The sequence below is a fragment of the Oncorhynchus clarkii genome, chromosome 33, assembly GCF_045791955.1.
Source record: "Oncorhynchus clarkii lewisi isolate Uvic-CL-2024 chromosome 33, UVic_Ocla_1.0, whole genome shotgun sequence".
Taxonomy (NCBI): domain Eukaryota; kingdom Metazoa; phylum Chordata; class Actinopteri; order Salmoniformes; family Salmonidae; genus Oncorhynchus; species Oncorhynchus clarkii.
This window is the reverse complement of record NC_092179.1, coordinates 10091565-10097840: the sequence shown is the minus strand read 5'-3', so window position 1 is coordinate 10097840 and position 6276 is coordinate 10091565.

The window sequence follows — 6276 nt, the reverse complement described above, 5'->3', positions numbered from 1 at the left end:
TGGTCCGGTATGGATTCCACTGGGGAACAACCCGTCCGGTGTGGGTTCCTCTAGGGAATAAAAATGGTCCAGTGTGGGTTCCTCTAGGGAAGAAATGGGCCGGTGTGGATGCCTCTAGGAAACAAATGGGTCGGTGTGGGGTCCTCTAGGGAAGAAAAATGGTCCGGTGTGGGTCCTCTATGAAAAAAATGGACCGGTGTGGGGTCCTCTAGGGAAGAAAATGGTCAGGTGTGGGGTCCTCTATGGAAGAAAAATGGTCCGGTGTGGGGTCCTCTAGGGGAAAAAAATGGGCCGGTGTGGGGTCCTCTAGGGAAGAAAAATGGTCCGGTGTGGGATCCTCTATGGAAGAAAAATGGTCCGGTGTGGGGTCCTCTAGGGAAGAAAAATGGTCCGGTGTGGGTTCGTCTAGGGAAGAAAAATGGTCCGGTGTGGGGTCCTCTAGGGAAGAAAAATGGTCCGGTGTGGGTTCCTCTAGGGTTGAAAAATGGTCCGGTGTGGGGTCCTCTAGGGAAGAAAAATGGTACGATGTGGGGTCCTCTAGGGAAGAGAAATGGTCCGGTGTTGGGTCCTCTAGGGAAGAAAAATGGTCCGGTGTGGGTTCGTCTAGGGAAGAAAAATGGTCCGGTGTGGGGTCCTCTAGGGAAGAAAAATGGGCCGGTGTGGGGTCCTCTAGGGAAGAAAAATGGGCCGGTGTGGGGTCCTCTAGGGAAGAAAAATGGTCCGGTGTGGGGTCCTCTAGGGAAGAAAAATGGTCCGGTGTGGGGTCCTCTAGGGAAGAAAAATGGGCCGGTGTGTTATAAATGCCAGGACCGATTTCACAGAAGCAAAATGAACATATAAGCTTGAACTCCAGTAAAACTTTGGTCATCAAGCATAACATTATTATTCATACGGCACGTCAGAACCACAATATTACATACAGTACTGAGCAACACCATTTCCCTCTTTTAGTTGGTGAGAAAGCTTTACTATGAATTCTCAGTTTGACCACCTAACTCTTAGAAACACACCAGAAACAGCACCCTTGATCTCTAGTCTAGACTAAAGTAACACAGGGTCTCTTGCTTCTAGCAACATCTATGTCCATAGGCTCCTCAGGCAATACCCTATTGGTCTTGACTCAATGTCATCCTCATAAATTATTATTTTAATACCCCAGGTAGACCAAAAGAACCTGGGGCGACACATCACACCAAACCCCACACAACCATTACATATGACCTGTTGGTCAGATTATGCATTCTGAATATACATCTTCTAGATCTGAATATTCATTGAGGGACTCATCATAAAGCGAGAGTGAATGAGTGCTCAGCTCAGCTCCTGTGTAACTGTGAGAGGGGCGTGTCAGGGCTGGGCCAGAGAGTGGACATACACAGAGAACACTAGTACTGTAGTAGCAACTCCTGCTGCTCTATGAAAATACCCATAACTATTGGAACCATGCTGTTAGGTATAGATGGATATCCTGTATGGGAACATTTGCATACGCTAAGGCCTTAAATATTCCATTCATTGATTATACAAATACCCTTGAGGGTGCCAGACCGCAGACATAATCTGGCAGTGTTTGCTAGCTAGCTGCACTACCCTAGCATTGTCCTTTCATATGTGACAGAGGAGACACATAGACGGACCTCCAAAAACCTTACCTACATTCTGTTTTCTCGCGCCGTGACCCCCCAGAATGTGAGTGCATATTTTGGGGTTTCATATGAAACCTGTTTTCTACATTTCCCCACGTTGCATCTGTGAAATGCCCGTGAACAGAGTTTATATGAACAGAGGTCACCCTCCAACCGCTAGGTTGCATGCTTCCCCCAACCCCATTGGTCCTATGAATGCTGGGGAATATGGGGAACATGGGATGGAGCAAAGGTGGGAGGATGGTGATACAATCTAAAGTGGACAAGGAGACAAGTCTGTGTGGTTGACCATCTGCCAATGTCCTATCAGCTAGTCAGTGTATCTCATCTTTATGGATCCACAGCGATGAAAAGTGTAATGACCGTTGTGAATGACATCAACAGTAATAGCTGATTCAGGGTCAGTGTAACCTGTCTGTGTGCTACGTCGAAACTCCCATTTCTGACGCTCATTTAGTTGAAAACGTCTGAGATCTGAAGAACGAGAATCTACATACATCTGAGATTACATTTAGAACAAAGAAGTGTAAAATCCATAAATTCAATTAGAAACTGAGGATTATTTAAGAAACAAAGAGTATAACTGCCAACGGCAGATTTCAAATAACTTTCTACATACACCCACTGTACAGTGGGGCAAAAAGGTATTTAGTCAGCCACCAATTGTGCAAGTTTTCCCACTTAAAAATATGAGAGAGGCCTGTAATTTTCATCATAGGTACACTTCAACTATGACAGACAAAATTAAATCCAGAAAATCACATTGTAGGACTTTTAATGAATTTATTTGCAAATTATGGTGGAAAATATGTATTTGGTCACCTACAAACAAGCAAGATTTCTGTCTCTCACAGACCTGAAACTTCTTCTTTAAGAGGCTCCTCTGTCCTCCACTCGTTACCTGTATTAATGGCACCTGTTTGAACTTGTTATCAGTATAAAGAGACACCTGTCCACAACCTCAAACAGTCACACTCCAAACTCCACTATGGCCAAGACCAAAGAGCTGTCAAAGGACACCAAAAACACAATTGTAGACCTGCACCAGGCTGGGAAGACTGAATCTGCAATAGGTAAGCAGCTTGGTTTGAAGAAATCAACTGTGGGAGCAATTATTAGGAAATGGAAGACATACAAGACCATTGATAATCTCCCTCAATCTGGGGCTCCACGCAAGATCTCACCCCGTGGGGTAAAAATGATCACAAGAACGGTGAGCAAAAACCCCAGAACCACACGGGGGGGGGGGGCTTTTGAATGACCTGCAGAGAGCTGGGACCAAAGTAACAAAGCCTACCATCAGTAACACAAAACCTTGTGAAGACCTACAGAAAACGTTTGACCTCTGGTCATTGCCATCAAAGGGTATATAACAAATTATTGAGATAAACTTTTGTTATTGACCAAATACTTATTTTCCACCATAATTTGCAAATAAATTCATTAAAAATCCTACAATGTGATTTTCTTTATTTTTTTTTCTCATTTTGTCTGTAGTTGAAGTGTACCTATGATGAAAATTACAGGCCTCTCTCATCTTTTTAAGTGGGAGAACTTGCACAATTGGTGACTGACTAAATACTTTTTTTGCCCCACTGTATGTGCCACAGTATGCCAGGGTCTCATTTTATTTATTTATTTAAGAAACACTGCTACTGAAGAAGACCAAGATGTGAAAAACAAATCATAGTTTAATAATAACTCTTTGCGTTTGTACATATTGTATAAGAGTTCATTCTTTCGTAAATGAACTGTTGTTTTTCAACAAGAAACAAGAAATGACTCTGAGCATACAGGTTAGCTTAGGGGAGATATTTTATTGTTGACGAGTAAAAAAAAAAATTTATGAAACAAAAATATTTTGATTTTTTTCAAGGACGAGGTGGACGCAAATCTCTGATGATGAGGCCTAAACGGATGGTATCGTTTTAAAAATGGATGTGCTGTACAAAGCATTCCCTTAGCAAGCGTTTGAGAGCTTTTTGTCATGAATTTGTTATGTAAATGTTGGTTGACAAATAGGAAAACATAAATATGAAAAGCATTTACAACATTTTACTTTATGAGTTGACACATTTAATATGCTGACTAAAAGCTTGCCACGACTCTCTATTCCTCTCCCTCTCTCGCTGTGCGTTAGCTAAGAATCTTAAAGATGCATTCCCCGTGCACAGACTCACTCACATTGAAAAACATTCCTGTAGCTTAAAGGGTTAAGAAATACACTTTGCATTACGTAGAAAAGATACTGCTGCTTTGCACATAATACAGACTCAAAACATGCAGTCACTGCGTTCATCAAACTGCACGGCTTATTAGCATGGAAGTAGCATTAAGATTTAATACAGAAAACCCCTAAGAGGCCTAAACACAAACCAACGTCTAATTCCTCACAAACAGGCACAAAGCAAGACAGCACACAAAAGGCAGCCGACACACAAGATTACACAAGTTACAAGATATGCTCTCAAATGCTGTATACACACATGCTACACTTCAAAAGGAAGAATAAGACATAAAGAAACTAAGCAGATGTTGACTGAAAGTATTGATGAGCAAATGTTGGTATATTATTCTTCATATATGTGTAATAATGCAATAAAAACAGACCCAAGCTAGATCATTGTACAGTAAAATATGACCAAAAAAAATCTTTATTTTCTACGAGTGTGTACACAACATTGCTGGGAAGTATTATTTTATTATGTCGGAATTAAAATGTTCACTACATTATGTTTGTCTTGTGTCACACTGGGAATACAGAGGCTTACGCCTTGAAAGGCAGGGAATTCCACCACCTGACTCGAACCTTTTGCATTCTCGACACACTCCAAAAAGAGCTACCACTTTACAGAAACAAAGGGCTTGTCTAAAAAAGAGAGAGGGAACGATAAATAGCGGCGCGACCGCAGTGACTGAAGATCATAGTCCAAAAATCACACCTGACATTTCAAACACTGAAAGCTACCCACATATAGTCAGTCTCTCTCTCTCCTCCATCTCTCTCTCTCCTCCATCTCTCTCTCTCCTCCATCTCTCTCTCTCCAGGGTGCTGGGTTATTAATGAGTCAGACACATAAAAAGCATCTGTGTGGACTGGGAGTGTCAGCCATCAAAAAGTCTGTTTTGAACCGTCTCTGTGCATGTTAGAGAATTATTCTCTTTTATAAGGACAAGAGACAATCAGTGATTGCCAGGACTTTCAAATGACCAGACCTTGAAGTCTCATTCACAGACACACTGTATGAATATTGTATGCAAAGTGTAGGAAGTTTGGTTGCCTAGAGGGAGATGCTTGAAAACGGGTAGAGATTGGTGCTCGTAATGACTGTTTGCTAAGAAAAGAGTGTGTGTTTTGCGGTACAGAGTGTGTGTGTGTGACATATTTCCTGTAATTAATTGGATAGACCGATAGAACGGTTGTTATCATACGTGTTTACCACCAGATTATACTGAAACACAGACAGTTAAGGTACTCTCCTTCTAAACCGAGGCTCACACAATAGTAACAGAACCTCACCACAACTGGTGAGACTTTCCTTCCCACTGACACAAAACAGAGACACAGATTACATTATACACAGAGACCTCTCGCTGTGTGATCGTCCCAGTGCCTCCCTGGACAGGTAACAAATAATGGGGGAACTCTGAAAAGGGTTTTCGATGCACCACTCCTGTCAGAGCAACAGTGACAGTGGCAGCCCAGCATCATTTCCTCTCCACCAAAACACAAAGAGCTTTTCACCTCCAACACTCTAAAACAGCATACAGGAAACTCCTTAAATAAGAAATACTCCAAAGTTTCACACATCTTCCTGCAAGGTGTGCCAGTGGAGAAACCCATCGAGCAAACAATGTTGATGTGGGCGAGGATAGATACTATATGTGGTGGATGCCTTAGTGAATAACAGATGGAGCACATCGGCTTCAAGAAGAGAATATGCTGAGGCCTGCAACTCTAGCAGGTCAAATCTGTGTACAGAACTGTCAAGAGGGGTGTCTGCCTGTTACACAAACAGTGTGAGATGTCCAGGCGGTGGTGCAAGCGCCTCAAACTTAATTCAACACCATTATAGTTTTGGTCTTTCCCACTGAACCAAAGATAAATCCTCTGTAAGGCCATGCTATCATCTCTGGTCTATGTAGATCCTACCTTGACTCGATATATGTATGTTGCCAGAAATCCTCTTTCCCATCGTTAACATTAACATTATACCCTCCTGGAGGATGATCAATGACCAGAATGGGCCTAAAGTACACGCGATGTAGCGCAGGGTGGCAGATATTTCACTCCTCTCCTAGACAGCTGTGGGCTTGATGGGCGCAGGGAATGGGGTCATTTTAGTAGTTGATGTGTCCATCCTTGGCCGATATGTAATACTCGGCTACAGTCGGGGCCCGAACATGACAGAAAATCATTAGCCTCTATAGGCAGTTAACTGTCACATGAATGATTGAAGAGGCAGCGAGGCGTCCAGTTTTGTGTGTCAGTTAAACGTTTGTCCTTCCAAACGGGACCCCGCCGAGACCTATGACGAAGCAGCTTGGAGGAGGGCCACTCTCACCTTCAGACAGGGAAACCTGGTCTGCCATACTGCATGGTGATCAGGGGGATGGAGAGTGTCAAGTG